This window comes from Gorilla gorilla, chromosome 10 (genome assembly GCF_029281585.2).
Source record: "Gorilla gorilla gorilla isolate KB3781 chromosome 10, NHGRI_mGorGor1-v2.1_pri, whole genome shotgun sequence".
Lineage (NCBI taxonomy): Eukaryota > Metazoa > Chordata > Mammalia > Primates > Hominidae > Gorilla > Gorilla gorilla.
In genome coordinates this window covers 131,469,815-131,486,110 of record NC_073234.2, presented here as the reverse complement: position 1 = coordinate 131,486,110, position 16,296 = coordinate 131,469,815, and the positions used below count along the sequence as shown (strand labels likewise).

General features: G+C 37.0%; 1 protein-coding gene and 1 non-coding gene across 4 annotated transcripts in view; one reads left to right on the top strand and one right to left on the bottom strand.

Moving 5' to 3' along the window:
- MED13L (mediator complex subunit 13L) overlaps positions 1-16,296 on the top strand; it is a 319,550-nt gene that overhangs the window by 192,408 nt on the left and 110,846 nt on the right. The window lies entirely within an intron of this gene.
- Positions 2,504-2,611, bottom strand: LOC115930266 (U6 spliceosomal RNA). Its single transcript, XR_004066919.1, has one exon. It is a non-coding gene; the product is annotated as a U6 spliceosomal RNA (small nuclear RNA).

Genomic DNA, 16,296 nt, shown 5'->3' with positions numbered 1-16,296 from the left:
ATTCTTGTAGTAGAAATAGCCTCAACACATTTTGAGATCTTAAACGTGCTTCATATATAAAGTAGGAATTTGCACACAGAGGACCCTAGAGGGAACATTGTTAGGCAACATTTCAGGGATAATTATGAACTCTTGAAATTGAATAGTATTGTTTCTTTAGTGTTAACTGTTATTGAGAATGTGGAAAAATAAACGGACATCGCAGTATATATAATTGAAAACAGTTGGCTAAAAGTATGTCCATGTTAACTGAGATTTTAAAAAAATGACTACATATATAGGAGGTACTTATCACTAAAAGGGAATTGGGCTGTTGGCTGGTAAATTTTGGGATTTGTCTCTGTGATTTAAAACATCAATTTCAGTGTAGCATGTTATCTCCACACCTTCATTTCTACTTCTTTTTTTTTTTTTGGTGACAGAGTCCTGCTCTGTCACCCAGGCTGGAGACTGGTGGCTCACTGCAACCTCTGCCTCTTGGGTTCAAGCAATTGTCCTGCTTCAGCCTCCTGAGTAGCTGGGATTACAGGTGCATGCCACCACGCCCGGCTAATTTTTGTATTTTAGAATTTAAGCTTTATATCAGAAAATAGTTCACCTCTTTCAAATAACTTTTTTCTGCTAATGATTTGTTGTGTTCTTGAATAAATAATATTTCTGGGCTTTAATTTCACTATTGAAATATCACACTCAACTGGAATTCTTCAGTGAAAGAAACAAGACATTATGATCTCTCTTAACAATATGTGAAAATAGAAAAATTGGGATTGTATATACTTTTACGTTTGCAGCTTTACCTGCAGCCCTCCATTTACCCCTTCTCTGAGAGCATATACTACTGACTTGAACATGAGTATGCTCAGGTAGTAGAATGAATATGTACTGTCGTGCATTATTCCTTGATCATTTCAAGCATGTTTTGTAGGTTCAAAAAGGTAAGTTACCAAAGGACACTTTAAGAGTGGAAAGGCTCACCCTTTTCCCCATCTCTTAGAAACACATGGTGCTAAAAATACCCAGTACAAAATTGATGAAATCATAAAGTACATTTCAAGCTAGAGGATTCTTCCTTTGAGGAATATTACACTGGTAAGTTTGAACATGGCTCAGTGTTTGAAGTACAATACAAGGTATGCTCTATAGATGATGCAGAACCAAGAGTTCTGTATTTGTGCTTTGACTTGCTATAAAATTCAAGCATTACATGTTTCAGAGCTCTCTTAATTCTTCTGGCTACATCATTGTGTAGTCTTCATTTGAGACATTGGCATCCTGTATATTTGATCTCCTTTAACTAAGGAGGAATGCAGTACCACTCGTAACTCCTTTGAACACGTCAGGCATTTTCAGAATCAGTTGAAGGTACTGAGGGACCAAATTGTAACTGAGGCTAGGGTGATGCCAGGTGAAGGGAGGCAGAGGAACAGGGGCCAGTTTTCCTGACCCACATGATAAATGCTCAGAATTCTAAATTTTTAGCCCAAGAATTATGACTTTTTGTACGTGCAGCGTTTTCAGGAAGTGATGAACATATGCATTATTATGAGTTTTCCTGATGGATCTGAATTTGCCAACCAGTAGCCTGCTCCTCTGAAAATAAATGACAGAAGTTTCAGACTTTATTATAACTCCCATTCTTAATTATACTCTTAGTGTGCATAATCAAACTGGTCTACTCACCATATGCTATGTTTCTGCTTCTGTGCTTTTCGTTTCTAAACCCTGAGTAGGAATGATGTCCACTTTGTTGCACAGGTGTTTTTTTTTTTTTTTTTTTTTTTCTCGAGACAGTCTCGCTATGTCTTCCAGGCTGAAGTGCAGTGATGCAATTTTGACTCACTGCAGCCTCCATGCCGGGTTCAAGTGATCCTCATGCCTCAGCCTCCTGAGTAGCTGGGATTATAGGCATGTACCACCACGCCTGGCTAATTTTTGTATTTTTAGTAGAGACAGTTTCGCCAGATGGCCAGGCTGGTCTCGGACTCCTGGCCTCAAGTGATCTACCCAACTTGGCCTCCCAAAGTGCTGGGATTACAGGTATGAGCCACCACGCCTGGCCTGCACAAGATTAAATGAGATAATAAATGTAAATGACTGAATGAATGACTAGATAAATCTTTGAAAGCCTGTTTCATAAATTTTTCTTGGTTCTCATAGTACCTTATGCAGTTTTCTGAATCAAACCTATCAACTTGTCAAAATTAAATGATCCTAATTTAGGGATAGTAGTGTGCAACATTTTATTATTCCTCTTTCAAATCATTTGATGTTGTTTACATGTATTCAGGTCCTTTGTTCTATAAATCATTCATTAAAAGCAGATGCTGGAACTCCCATAACATTCCCTTAGACCAAATGTTTTCAGAGGTTTGACTTTGGTCTTATATTCATATGTAGTTGTAAAGAGGCCTGTTGACTGTTAGGACCCACTACAAGTGTGGTAGTCCATTTTCAATATTTCACACATAATATGGAGTTCTTTTTTTTTTCTTTTTATAATTTTAAAAATGTGGATTGCTTCATGAATTTGCATGTCATCGTTGTGCAGGGGCCATGTTAATCTTTTCTGTAGGGTTCCAATTTTTTGTGTATATGCTTCTGAAGCGAACAAGAGGAAGTTCTAAGTAGTGCTGAGCCAAGTATCTTTAATAGTAAGATGAGAGAGCAACTCTGCGTAATAAAGGAGGCAGCCTAGGTGAAAAGCGACCCAGGCAGAAGTGGATCCAGAGTCAGTTATCAGGTGAGGAAAGAAGCAAGTTCCTTATAAACCACCAACACTTCTGTATATTTTTTCTCATTTGGATGGACATGATTCAACACATGTAGAGACATATTTACTCATTTGCTTTTTACTTTGCTTGCTCCTCACCTGTTCCGCATAAGTATACCCCCAAAAGTGAAAGTTTTTCCCCTTCTTAGGCACTTGTCACTTCTGTAGCTTAAAATGAAAAGAGTGATCTAGATAAGAATGTTTGACATGAAGTAAAGAAAATTAGAAAGAATAAGTGGAAAATTGGGAGTAAAATAAGTTGTTATCTCTATATTTAGTTTACTGGCATAGTCTGTCATTGGAAGTAACTAATTATACAAATATTGCCATTTATTCTTTTGTCCTTAGCCTTCTATTTAATGAAGTACTAAAATGTTTCTTTGGAGGGAATTTAATTCTATATCACTCACTCATTCACTTTTTTAAACTTCATTAATAGCACTTTTAAAAAAAGAATGTATTCATAGATCATCCCAAACATTTAAACAAGTCTATTGTGTATTTTTCTGATTATAAAAGGATTGAATGCATTTATTATTTTTTTGAGACAGGGTCTCATTCTGCTTCCCAGGCTGGAGTGCAGTGGCGGGATCACAGCTCACTGCAGCCTCAACTTTCTGGGCTCAGGTGATCCTTCCACCTCAATCACATTAGTAGCTGGGACTATAGGCATGTGCCACCATGCCTGGCTAATTTTTATATTTTTTGTAGAGACAGAGTCTCATTATGTTTCCCGGGCTGGTCTCAAACTCAAGTGCCTTGGCCTTCCAAAGTGCTGGGATTACAGATGTGTGCCACTGTGCCCAGCCTGAATATATTTATTAAATGTTAGAAAATGTTGAAAACCACATAGACTTATAAGATAGTTGAATTATATTCTAACATATAGGTATATCCACTATTTTAATACAGGAGTATGTGTAGAATCTTTTTTTATGCTATATGTATTCTTATACATACATTCCTCCAAAGTACTTGGTAGTTAGTGAAATCTTTAAATTTTGGCTTTTGAAAATAGTTATTTCTAGATATACTAGAAAAGGACTTCAGCATCCTAAAGTACAGTTTACAAAAAGACAAAATTAGCATCGTAATGCAAATATAAAACAAATAATTGCCAAACGTTTTCATAACTCTTTAATTAGTGAGGGAACAGGTATGATGTTAAAAGCGGTTTAAGGAGCATTAGACTAGTTAGGACTTTATAGGAAATGTATAAAAGAATATAAGGATAAGATTGCTGAGTTAGTTACAAAAGTCGTTAATGTCCTGAGGAGTGCAAGCCATAATAGGGGCTCTCTCTTTGTCAGGACAGAAACTGTTTCTACTGTCCACAAATACACAAATTAATGTAAAACCTCACTAAATTTGTGACCTTTAAAGAACAGTGAAATGTGGATTGTGCAAAGTATGTTCCCTTAAATGAGAAGTTCCTGAACTTTATTGTTTTTATAGTGCCCTAGGAATACTTTCGTATTCCTGTAGGCCAAAAGAAATACCTAACAGTTCTAGTTAATAAGTACAAATAATAAGTATTTATGTACTGATAACTTAGTAACTGTTTCAACAAATAATGCACATACTGCAGTGAAACAATAAAATTTATTCTTAAATAGCTGCAGTTGCTTGTTAACAGGATGTATATGCCTGTTGAGCACTGCACAACTCAAACCAAAGAATCAGGCTGGAAATCACTACTGTTATTTTCTATCTGCATTGATTTTACTTTATATCACAGCTACCACGGAAAAAACGTTTCACAAATATTTGACTTCACTGAAGGTAAGGTAGTACAGTCTAATACTGAAACTGTGAACTTGAGCTAGTAGTTTGCATGTTCTCTGACAAATGTTACTTTGATTTCCTAAAAAATTGAGAATGTCCTATAGTACCCTTGTGAATTTGCTGCAGTGTTCTGGGGTGCTTTGGTACATGGTTTGGGAGCCTGAGGGCTACATGATCCTCAGATGTGCCGTTCTCTCTATATGGCATTGAAAGGACAAGCTGTCCTCCTTTCACCTTATTTCAAACTTTTGAATAAAATTTCTTAAGTATCTTGGGGAACTTCTAATTGTTATAGTTATTTTTGTCACATTTTTATTTTAAATTGCATGCTGGCTGGTGTTAGTCTCACTGATTGTCCAAGTATATTCTCTACTCTGTTTATCCAAACCCTGCCAAGTATATAAAGAAGGTCAGCCCCTTGTGCCCAATTGTTCTTGTTGACTAATTGATCATGCCACTGTGTTGCACTCAAGTTATAATATAGCACAAGGGTGTCCAACCTTTTGGCTTCCCTGGGCCATATTGGAAGAAGAAGAATTGTCTTGGGCCGTACATGAAATATACTAGCACTAATGGTAGCTAATGAGCTAAAAAAAAAAAAAAAACCTCAAATGTTTTAAGAAAGTTTATGAATTTGTGTTGGGTTGCATTCAAAGCTGTTCTGGGCCACATGCGGCCCATGGTTTACGGGTTGGACAAGCTTGGTATAGCTTATTCTATAACTTTTGGATCTCAGAACACCTGTTAACAAAATTGAGGACCCCAGGATGCTTTTGTTTATGTGGATTCTTATCAATATTTATGATAAAATATTCAAATGGAGGAAATTTGGAAGGCTGAGGCTGGTGAATTGCTTGAGCCTAGGAATTCGAGACCAGCCTAGGCAACATGGTAAAACCCTGTCTCTACAAAAAGAATACCAATACGCTTGTAGTCCCAGCTACTTGAGGAGCTGAGGCAGGAGGATCGCTTGAGCCCACGAGGTCAAGGCTGCAATGAGCGGTGATCACGCCACTGTACTCCAGCCTGGGTGACAGAGACCCTGTCGCAAAAAAAATAAATAATAATAATAAAATGAATAAAAAGGCTGGGTGCGACAGCTCATGCTCGTAATCTGAGCCCTTTGGGAGGCCAAGACAGGAGAATCCCTTGAGCCTAGGAGTTCGAGACCAGCCTGAGCAATATAGTGAGACCCCCCCCCCCCCCCCAATCTCTACAAAAGGTTAAAGTTAGCTGGGCATGGTGGTGTGTACCTGTAGTCCCAGCTACTTGGGAGGCTGAGGTGGGAGGACTGCTTGATCCTGGGAGATTGAGGCTGCAGTGAGCTATAATTATTCCACTGCCAGTCTGGGTGACAGAGCGAGACCATCTCAAAAAAACCCACCACCACCACCACCAGATAAAACTGAGAAAAGTTATGTCTGACTTTTAAAATAATAATAATAATAAACCCACTGCATGTTAACATAAATGATTGTATTTTAACTAAAATGACTATATTTTAAAACAATGTAGTAAGAATAATGGCACTGTTTTTGCAAATTTCTTTAATATCTGGCTTAAGTGAATACAGCTGTGTTGTAGTCTTTTGACGTCACAATTTCATGTAGCCTCTGGAAAACTCCACTGTACACTTGGAGAAAGAGTGAAAAAGATAAATAATATCTTGATGTCATTCTGAAATAGTTTTGACCTGCTGCCCGCTTGGAGTGGAGTTTTATATTCTTTTTAAAATTTTTAGTCTTTTTTAAATTCTTTTTCTTTTGCTCTAGGATACATATCGTGAGATTTTATATTCTTAGACAATTTCAAAGTAGATGTGGTTTGTATGCATTTTACTTTTAGGAGGGGCAGGTGAACTTTTATTGTAAAGGACCAGATAATTAGTATTTTTGGCTTTGTAGGGTATATGGGCTCTGGCAAATCTAGTCAGGTCTCACATTGTGCTGAGAAAGCAGCCATAGATGATACGTAAGCAAAGAGGCATAGGTTGTTCCAATAAAGCTTTATTTACAAGAAATGGGTGGCAGGATGTAATTTGCCTTGGGGTTATAATTTGCTGAACTCTGGTCTTAAGAGGGATATTAGTGTTCAGAGAAGTTAAGTCATAAGCTGAGAACCACGCATCTACAAAGTCTAGGATCTTGGATTTAAATTCAGGCCTTTCTAGGTTCATAACCACTATTTTTTCAGTTATTCTGCTTTCACTAATAAAGTTAATGTTTATAATTATATGTAGAAATGATTATGTAGAAATTATATGTAGAAATTAAATTATATGTAGAAATGATTTTGAATTATAAAGGGTTAAAATAATTTATCTCTTTACAAAATTGCACAGAGACTGGCATTTAGAATTACCCAAGAAATGATTGGATGAATGTTTGAGTCTTTATCATAATAATTCATATGCACAGCAGAGCATTTTAATTGTTTTTCTTCCTTCCCCCCTTTTTTTTTTTTTTTTGGAGACAGAGTCTTACTCTGTTGCCCAGGCTGGAGTGCAGTGGTGTGATCTCAGCTCAGCAACCTCTGACTCCCAGGTTCAAGCAATTCTTGTGCCTCAGCCTCCCGAGTAGCTGGGATTACAGTTAGGTGCCACCATGCCCGGCTAATGTTTTGTATTTTTAGTAGAGACCGTCTTGGCCAGGCTGGTCTTGAGCTCCTGACTGTAAGTGATCTACACGCCTCGGCCTCCCAAAGTGTTGGGATTACAGGCGTGAGCCACAGTGCCCGGCCAATTATTTTATTAATTTACTAAAATATGTATACCTAAAAAATGTTTTCCTTTCAATAGATAAGCTCTCTGTCCCATTTAAGTTATTATTTGGAATTGAAAATACATGTATATGGTACAAAATTTAGCAGCACAAAATGGTATAGGGTGAGAAAGTAAGTCTTCTATATCCACTGCCTGGCCACCCAGTTTTTCTTCTAGTGTTAATCCCTATTACCAGTTCATTTCCATCCTTTCAGAGATTAGTCTATGCATATGTACACAAATACATATGTATATATTCCCTTTCTTATACAGATAGTATATCCAGTGGTATACATAACTCTGCCCATTGTTCCATTCCTTTATTTTTACTTAACAGTTATGACATTCAGTCCAAGTATATGCATATATGACTGTCAACTGAATATAAAGAAGATACTTTATATTCACTCTAAATACTTGTTCTACCTTATTTACTAATTTCCTAATATATTTGTTTTGTTATCTATATTCTATGAGTAGCTCTTCTTAACCGTAGTTTTTCACAAAGAAAAATGATCTTGCTTTGGCCATTAGTGGGCATGAGTAAAATAACTTTCCGAAGTCCTGCCGAGGAACTCAGTATTATTATGAAGATAAGACGTAAGCATTTAAAGCCATTAGAGGTAAGACACTGTTATAATTAGTATCTTGATCTGTTAAATAGATGATAAGAAATAAAGGTGAAAACAGGTAGATACTGATACGGGCTCTAGTAAAGAAGAGATATTTATGAAGTTAAAGTGGGCTTTGACAAGCCTGTAACGTTTGGATGCCTTGGGGTGGAATCAAGAGGAGGGAAGCAGCAGTAAGACAGACACATGTCACCGTGGTGTCTCAAGGAAAGACAGCACTGACTGGAGAGGAAAGTGCTTGCTTAGCAGCCGTGGAAGATATGAAGAGGTTGCCCTAAAAATATGACTCCTGAGACCCAGAGAGTAGCAGAGACATTATTTTATGTCCATTTGTGCTCTGCCCTTTGGGCCCAAGATATATAAAAGATGGTGAATTGCTTTCCCAAATTGGCAGTAATGACTGAAAAATTGGGATAGTTGCTTGTTAGAATTATGTGATTCCAGGGCTACAGATAAACATGGTCTTGATACTTAAAGATTAAAAAAATAGCTTTAAAAAACCCTCAAAAACAAGCCTTCTTTTGAGGGCTTAGTTCAGACTTGTCACAATATTATGGTGATTCATACATAACTTCTCCCAATTGCTCTTGACCCCTTGCTTCTGCAGAATTCATTAATGTGCCCTGGGACTGTTTTTAGTGAGTGCGTTTTGTAGTTTTTGGTTTCTATTTTGTTTTGTTTGTAAGACAAAGCCTTGCTCTGTCACTCAGGCTGGAGTGCAATAGTGTGATGATAGCTCACTGCGGCCTCCAACTCCTGGGCTCAAGCAGTCCTCCTCCCTCAGCCTCCTGAGTAACAGAGACTGCAGGTGTGTGCCACTGTGCCCAGCTAATTTGTGTATTTATTGTAGAGATAGAGTCCTACTATGTTGTCCAGGCCAGTGTTGAATTCCTGGTCTCAAGCAGTCCTCTGTTATCAGCCTCCCAATGTGCTGGAATTACAGGCATGAGCCACCATGCTTGGCCCCCATTAAGTGCCTTTTGTATTATTTTATTGTGTCCCCTGCCAAGGATTTTAGCACTTAAAAAATCTTCTGGCTCCAGTGGCTCCTGTTAATTTTTTGAGGCTAGAGTGTATCTCACACTACTGCAATTGAGAAACACCTGAAACCTATTATAGCATACTCTTTATGGTACTATCTGGTGCCACTATAGCTTCTCTGGATGGATTAAATCACTTGGCATCTTCTTCAAACTTTAAGGGAAGGAGCCAGCAGAAAGGAAGTCTATTTCCTGGAGCTTGCAGGTCTAGATGTGTACTCAAAGACAAATTGAAATGGCAGGATCAAAAGCTACATGAAGATGTTCAGTAGCACAGCTTCAAGTTGGAAGGAAAAGGAACTATTATTTGTAAGTCAGGACTAGCATTTTTTGAGATACTGTGCTAATAAATGCTTTACATAAATTATTTCCAGTGTTCACTACATACCTGGTGCTTTGTGTTATTTTCTTTGGTTTTACAGCTGAGGAAATGGAGTCCTAGAGAATCATATTACACAGATCTAGAAAGTGCTGAGAACGCATTTTAAAGGAGAAGGGCAGGACGTTTATGCAAACTACTTGTACAGTCTTTATGTCTTGTTATCCCCCACAGTAGCCTTATGAGATTAAGTGGTGGTAGTAGTAGTGATACTCCTAATTTTAGTTAAAGGAATTGAGATACATGGGGATAAATAACTTGACCAAGGTCACACTGCAAAGGGGCAGCTGCTAGAACAGTCTGATTCCAAGTTGCTTGCACTTAGTCTTAGCAAAGAAATAATAAATACCGTATTTCCCCCCAAAATGAAAAAGGTAAGATATAGTGGTTTAATGTTAAGTGTGAGACATTAAAGAAGAAACAAAAAACAGTGGTCATTCGTTTTTTTAGCCTCTGGGTTAGAAAGTTTAATGGCAAACAGTGGAAAAACTATTTGTGGAGACCAGACACTGTAGAGCCTTCTAGGCTTTGAAGAAGATTCCTAATCCTGTTTTTGTTTTAAATGAACCTTGCTTGCGCAATAAAGCTCCAAGCAGGGTATTTAAATACATATTTAGGAAGAGGAAAATGGTTTCCATCCTTACACATTCTCTGAATTTATATGCAGTGGTCTGCATACTTGCCCTAAGGGGCTAAGCTGGATGCTGTTCTGTCAAGGGCACCGTTGTGGTAGTCACATGGTCTGTGCCTTCCTCTAGAGCTGTCAAACTGAAAATTTTTAGTATAGTCAGGTGTGTCCAATCAATTTGAATCTTAGGGTCAAAAGGATAGAGAACAGGAGTATGGAATAGTGAGGCTTTCTCTCTGCCTCTTGAAGGTTTGCCTGAATATTCAGTGACTGGTGCTTAATAGTAAATCAGAAGATACAATTTGCTTTGGAGGACAGATACATTTCTTTGTAACATTTAGCCAAACTTAGAGTTATGGAAGAAAAAGTGTCATTTTTCCCCCTCCTTTATTCATTTTGTCTATTAGGTGACATAAAAGAAAAAGTATTCTTTTAAAACTTAAAAATTGGGCGTATTTTAAATGTTAAAGAAAACTTTGAGTTTTTTGTTGTTGTTTTGAGGCAGAGTCTCACTCTGTCACCCAGGCTAGAGTGCAGTGGCAAGATCTTGGCTTACTGCAACCTCTGCTTCCTGGGTTCAAGGAATTCTCCTGCTTCAGCCTCCGAAGTAGCTGGGACTACAGGCTTGCACCACCACCCCCGGCTACTTTTTGTGTTTTTAGTAGAGACGGGGTTTTGCCATGTTGGCCAGGTTGGTCTCGAACTCCTGAGCTCAACTGATCCACTTGCCTTGGTGTCCCAAAGTGCTGGGATTACAGGCATGAGCCACCATGCCCAGTCAGACTTCAAGTTTTAATGTTTAACAGTATGTTTTATTTAAGGTATGGGATTGGGGAGAAAACTGCAATAGAGAAATACATATTAATAATAAATCGTGAGAAAACGGCTTTGATAACCACATAACCCTGTTAGCAGTCACATAAAGCTGTGAAGAAAAATGCAGTGATACATCTTATTCTTCTCTGATGCAGGATGAATCTTAAGTTGAAAAGAGTTAATTTCATGCATTCAGATCCATCATTAGGGAGATCAGTAATTGAATTCGTATTTAGAGAAAGAAGGTGTGATCCATCACTCATTTAGGAAACGGAAGATAATATCATCCCTCCTACTAGAGGTGTAATTTATGTGTTTTAGAAGATTTCAAAAATTTAGTTACTGACATATGTTTGGAAAGCATTCTAATAAAATCAGCTCAGGTCAAGGGTTGAACATGTACTTATTTACCTTCCTCAATAATAGATTTTGGGTTTTCACCAAGTTTATCTTTTATCTGTTCTCTCCTTTTCTTTAGCAAATTAAGCATTTCCAGAACTCTGACAGTATTTTTTACTATCAATTATTTTGATTACAGAGAAATTAATTTCTACACTCTTTTACATTCATTTCGTTCTTGCTCTTCTTTCAGTGTTTGATGAATGCACTGAACGATTGAATGAGAGAATAGTAACCTAAGACCAGTGATATAACATTGAGTCCATTGGGATGGTGGCAACAGTGTAGTTTCATTCTTGTTTTCATAAGAGAGCTAGCATGTTGGAACTCAAATAGACTTCCCAAGCTTACAGAGCTAACTGGAGCCAGACTAGAAAGAAGTCTTTTCTGTCCTTTTCTAGTCCAGTAGAAAGAACTTTCTGCTATGTTGCATTGCCTTCCATGATTTAAGTACTTTTTTTAAAAATTAGAGTTTAAAAATTATAAAAATAATACATACCCATGGAAGAATTAGGCAGTGTAAGAGACTGCACGTTGAGAAACAGAAGTCCCATTCTTTACCTTCTGTTTCCCCTTTTCACCAGACATATTCACAATGAATGGTCTCTAATATATTCTTTCAGAATATTCTCACATTTTATCCATATACAAGTAATTTTACTTATAATCTACCATAGTATTAAGCAGAATTAAATACTTAAAGTTTTAATTCAAATTCCTAGTATCCAAGTGTGGACTTTGAAATGAATCAATGCTATTTTTTAACAAACGAACCTAATTTGTTTTGTTACTGGAGTTAGAAGGACTTGTGTGGTAAGATTGCCCATCTATAATAAGTAAGAGGTTGAATGATTTGCATAAAGCACCACAATATTTAATTCACTAAGTGATTCCAGTGCTTGGATTTCTGTTCTTCCCATGAATCTGTACTGCCTCTCAGTTAATTTTATTGACTTAAAAGTGAACTGTGGGCCTGGCACGGTGGCTTAACAAGGAGTTCAAGACCAGCCTGGCCAACATGGTGAAACCCTGTCTCTACTAAAAATACAAATATTAGCCGGGCATCGTGGCATGTGCCTGTGATCCCAGCTACTGAGGAGGTTTAGGCAGGAGAATTGCTTGAACCCGGGAGGCGGAGCTTGCAGTGAGCCGAGATTGCGTCACTGTACTCTAGCCTGGGTGGCAGAGTGAGACTCCATCTCAAAAAACAAAAAACAAAAACTGTATTGTAAACAGGCATGTTTCATGTGTATACTAAAGAAGTCTCTAGAAAATTCAGTTTGTGAACTAATACACAGCACATAGCAGGCACATGAATATTTGGATTGAAATTAGTCTAATTCTTTACCATTGTTCATCAAGAAAACAAGGGGTTTAGACCAGATCATTTTAAAGGACCTTTCCCACAATAAATGCTTATGACAATCTGAGATTCAGGCTGTTTTATCTTTGGACTCAAAAAGCAATTGTGTTCAGTGGCTGGTCCTGACTGTATTTCCCTACAGACCTGTGTCTACTTGTGTACTGTGTTATTTGGTGAACTGTAGTGCCAGGTTTCCTATTAATCCTTTTCTCCAGTTGCTTGTTGCAGTTAAAGGGAAGTTTTACAAATGCGGGAAGTTGCAAAATAGAGCCAGGATTGTTTAGGCAACATCCAATGTGAATAAAAATCTAATCCCATGCATTTCAAATCAGATGACAACTTCTGTATCCTTCAGTGAGCTAATTTATAAGCCCATAGTACTTACTTATACCAGGGTAGTATGGCTGGAAATAGGGATATGGAGCAGAAAGGGAATTTAAGTAATGGTGTTGATGTTGTAATAGTAGTTTGAAGGAGATAGAGCATGGCCCATATAAAATAATGTTTACTGGCCCAGACTGGGTGTAATGTAGTATGCTAATCAGTTATGGTGCATATACATATGTAATGTTTCTGGGAACTCCAAGGTTTTATAAAATTCCTCTAAGTAATGCTTGTTTTGTTTAATCGCTAATCACATCATATGATGAAAATATTGTTTGAGGTTTAGCACTGTAGTTGAACGTAGTGCATAAAGGGTCTTTAACAAGAGTATCTGCAGAATGAGAAGCCTGCTTGTTCTTCGGATGGCAAATAAAAAAACTTGCTTAGAAAACCATTTAAGCATATAATAAAAACTAGCTCTAGCTTGATTAACATTAAGTCAAATAAGGTGTAGAAGCTGAAAACTTTTTCAGGTTAAATTGCCTGAGATATAAGGAGCTATCTCCAGACTGATTCTGAACACTGAGTTACCACAGTATTGGAGTGCTTTTTTACTAGTCTGATTGATTTGAGCTCACTCATGATTCAAAATGACAATAAAAGATGTTTAAAGGATCATTTGAAACATTAAGTGTTAATTGTTACTAGTTCAGAACATTGAAAGGTGCAAAAATAGCCTTATCTGCCCTATAAATTAGAGTAAAATAAAATAATATTAAATCAGCCTTTAGTTTCGATGGTAGGATCTAGAAAGACTTTATAATACTATCAGTGTTTGCCAGTTGAACAGGGCTTGAGCGGAAGGGAGAAAGGGGCAATTTACTTGATTACTTTGTATTTTCCTCGCCTTTTATTGGCTGATGCAAGGCTTAGATTTTGAGATTGGCCTTTGGGGACAGGGGCAAAATTAATGCTAATATAATGTGTTGAAAGCGTAGATGTCTTCTAAATATGTATTAATGTAAATAGTATTGGTTCTCTCTGAAAGTTTGTTTTCATAAGAGGACTCCATATTTAGAAGCTAAAACATGTTACGGTTGGGTAGTGCCTATTGAGTGATTTGGCCTTATCTGTACTGTGGAAGAGAATGAACTTTAATTCCAAGGTTTGTCATTATTTAGTAATCAGTTTGTAAACATATGATTCATTTTAGAAAGTTTAAGTTTTTAAAAACATTTTAGTTGAATTTAGTCAGACGTCATCTGACTGAACTTAGTTTACGTTAAGCATAAGAAGTGGGCTGGGCGCAGTGGCTCACACCTGTAATCTCTGCACTTTGGGAGGCCGAGGTGGGCGGATCACCTGAGGTCGGGAGTTTGAGACCAGCCTGACCAACATGGAGAAACCGTGTCTCTACTAAAAATACAAAATCAGCCGGGCATGGTGGCACATGCCTATAGTCCCAGCTACTCGAGAGGCTGAGGCAGGAGAATCACTTTCAATTCGGTAGGCAGAGGTTGTGGTGAGCTGAGATTGCGCCATTGCACTCCAGCCTGGGCAACAAGAGTGAAACTCTGTGTCAAACAAAACAAAACAAAACAAAAACAACAACAAAAGCAAGTGGAGAAAATTATTTATTAATTTAAAACAATTTTATGTGGAATTAATGTTTCACCTGTTTGAAGCACATTTCTTTCTTGAAACACCTTGACAGTGATTATTTCAGTTCATGAAATTTCATCAGTTTCCAAAATTGAAATAAAGAAGTCATTTATCTTAAAATTTAGTGTCTCAAACTACATTGAAATGTAAAGCCGATATTGAACTGCTGTCTTCTCTATATCCTGGTATTTTTCAGTTTTCCTCAATGAACATTTATTACTTTATTCATTAAAGTAATGAACTGTTGTCTTCTCTATATCCTGGTATTTTTCAGTTTTCTTCAATGAACATTTATTACTTTATTCATTAAAAATACTGATATTTTGAAAATAATAGTAAATTTTATTATCTTCTGAATCTTTGTATTAAAGTACACTTGAATATTTCCTTTCAAAAATTAATATCATTAGTTCATAATTGAAATTGAGTGCTAAATATTGATAGGACCAAAATATTAGCTGCCAATTATTTGTAAGATTCACTTAACAATGTTAAGAGAAAATCTAGGCACTCATGCTGGGAAACAGCGATTTTTGAAATAGTATGTTGATGATTTCTTCTAAATTCCTAAAGTGGTAGCATTAATTTGTATCTTTAAAGATTTCTGTGCTATGTAAATGTAATGTAGATATACTTGTGTACTTTATATGCTGTCTCAATCAAGACCATCTTTAAGGGCCTCTAGGGTGCGGCATGCTTGTATATTATTCTGGGAACTGTGTGGTTTATCATAATTCTCATCATTATGTTAGGTGCTAGGCGAGTGTTTTAGATCCTTAGTGTGGTGCTAAAGAGCCTGAACTTTGAGGCCAGACTGCCTGCATTCAAATCTTGACTTTGCTGCTTTGTACCTTAGAGAAGTAAAAGTTATTTAACCTCTCTGTTTTAGTTCATCTGTAAAAGAGAGAATTTAGGATTATGGAGATGAAATGAGTTAATATTAAAAAGTGCTTAGGAGAGTGCCTTGACCTAGTTCATAAGTATCTGCTAATTAAATACCTCATTTAATCCTCCTAACAACCTTGAGAGATAAATGATAGCATCCCCATTTTACAGATGTTAAAAGTAAAGCTCAGAGAGATTATGTGACTTGCTAAAAGGTCAGATAGCTATTAACGTGGATTTGGGATTTAAATTCTGGACTTTCAGACTCCAAAATGTGTGTTGGGATTACAGTTAGTTGCCTGTCTTATAATAGCTCCTGCCCTTGGACATGACCCCTGGCAGCTACTTTATCTATTTTAGCCCTTAATGAATCATGCCAAGAGTGAGAGATATTTACACTTTGTAAAACTTGAATGTAATTATAACTGCATTTTGGTGGTTTCATTAAAAAATTTTTAAAAATACTCAAAAACCAGCAGTACAAGTTGAGTACTCTTTATCCAAAATGCTTGGGACCAGGAGTGTTTCAAATTTTGGATTTTTTTGGATTTTGAAATACTTGCAAATATATAATGAGGTATCTTGGGAATGTGACCCAGGTCTAAACATTCATTTGCATTTCCTATACATCTTACACATGTAGCCTGAAGGTAGTTTTATACAATATTTTTAGTGATTTTTGTGCATGAAACAGTTTCGACTGTTTTGGTAATGACCCCATTACGTGAGGTCAAGTATGGAATTTTTCATTCGTGGTGTCATTTTGGTGCTCAAAAAGTTTTGGATTTTGGACTGTTTTGGATTTGGAGTGCACTACCTGTATTAAAGAGAAAATCAATGGACTGGTCATGG